We start from the raw sequence: 1,588 nt of genomic DNA on the forward strand, positions 1-1,588 counted from the left end.
TCTTTCTACTTGAGCCTTTGGTATCAGCTCCTCACTTTATTTTCCTCCCTCCCGCATGAACCCTTGATAATCTTAAATTATGTTTTCATGTCTTACACTGACCGATGTCTAAGACAGTTTCTATAAAATTCAGGAACTCCCCCGGGGAGCAGAGCATGACCTTCCTGGGGTCCCTGTCTCCAGCCCAAAAGGCTCACGTTCTGGAGACACGAGTAACCAGGCCAAAAGCGTTGACTTGGCTAACAGATGTGCAAGGCCTGTCCCCCAAGAGGCCGGGCTGGACACCAGGAGACCTGGGCTAGTGTGCCAGCAAGGGCCTGCCTTGCTTTCCCCACCTGTTCAGTGAGACTTCCCCTAGGGCCCGCCAAGGCTCAATGGTGCTGTCGCAGCTGGTCTGCACGTAAAGGCAGTTGCCGCTGAGTGGGCTGCGCCCTGCGGTGACCCTGTGCATCCCTGCGGTGACCCTGTGCATCCCTGCGGTGACCCTCTGCATCCCTGCGGTGACCCCATGCATCCCTGCGGTGACCCCATGCATCCCTGCGGTGACCCTCTGCATCGAGTAGAACTGCGGGGCTGATTTTTCAGTGGCAGGTTGCCAGGCCTTTCTTCAGAGGTGCCAAACTTTCCGCGGTTTGGAGGGGAGCACAGGACTGCTGGGGGTCCCCTGGGACTCTCGTCTAGCCCACAGTTACGGTTGTTGCCTGCTGCCAAGCCAGCCCCAACTCATGAGGACCCTGTGCCCAACGGGGATGGACTCAAGCAATGGCAATCCACAGGGGATTCTGGTATTTTCCAGGTGTGGACTCCCACCAGGTCTTTGTCTGCACACGTCATCACTTGTCACACAAGCCTCCAGGGACAGGCGGCTGGTGGCTGTGTGTGCAGTGCATCCTAACCAAACACTGCCCTTGAGCTGACTCCTAGCCACCCGCGAGTTAGAACGGCCCCTGGGGGGCTTCTTAGAAGCTTCATCCTCCTGAGGAGCAGCTGGTGGGTTTGAACTTTGGGCCTGTGGTTAGCAGCCCGATGCCTACCCACTTTGCCACTAAGTCTCCTGTGTGGACAGTGGGGAGTCTACTGTTTGAACTACCAATGTCCCCCACTAGCACATTCATAATAAAACAACCCAATGCCACAGAGTTCAACTTGTGACAACTCAAATAGGCTTTTGGACGCTTTGCCAATCTTTACCGGAGCAGACAGCCTCACCTTTCTCCTTCAGGACACCTGAGGGATTTGAACCACGAACCTTTTGGTTCACAGCCCAACATTCAGCCAACAGCACTGCCAGGGCTCCTTCCCTAACACATTAAAATCATACTAATCTTAACAATTCCTCCCCATCATCGAGTTCATTGCAACAGATTGACCCCTGTGGGTGTCTGAGGCTGTGAATCTTTATGGGGGTGGAAAGCCTCCTCTTTCTTTCACAGGGCAGCAGCCTAGCTCGGGGCCTACTACACCAGAAGGGTAGGGGGAAGGTGGGGAGAGGGGTGGAGGAAGGGGGTTACCCATTGCAACGATCGACACATAACCCCCCACACATACCCTCCAGGGGGGAGAGCAACAGGGGAAAGGGAGATAGCGG

General features: G+C 55.4%; 1 protein-coding gene across 1 annotated transcript in view; it reads right to left on the minus strand.

Annotated features, from left to right (window-relative positions):
* Positions 1 to 1,588, minus strand: part of PITPNM3 (PITPNM family member 3) — a 169,736-nt gene that overhangs the window by 115,948 nt on the left and 52,200 nt on the right. The window lies entirely within an intron of this gene.

Source organism: Echinops telfairi, unplaced genomic scaffold (genome assembly GCF_000313985.2).
Source record: "Echinops telfairi isolate 266 unplaced genomic scaffold, ASM31398v2 ScPeMD7_2010;HRSCAF=2546, whole genome shotgun sequence".
NCBI lineage: Eukaryota > Metazoa > Chordata > Mammalia > Afrosoricida > Tenrecidae > Echinops > Echinops telfairi.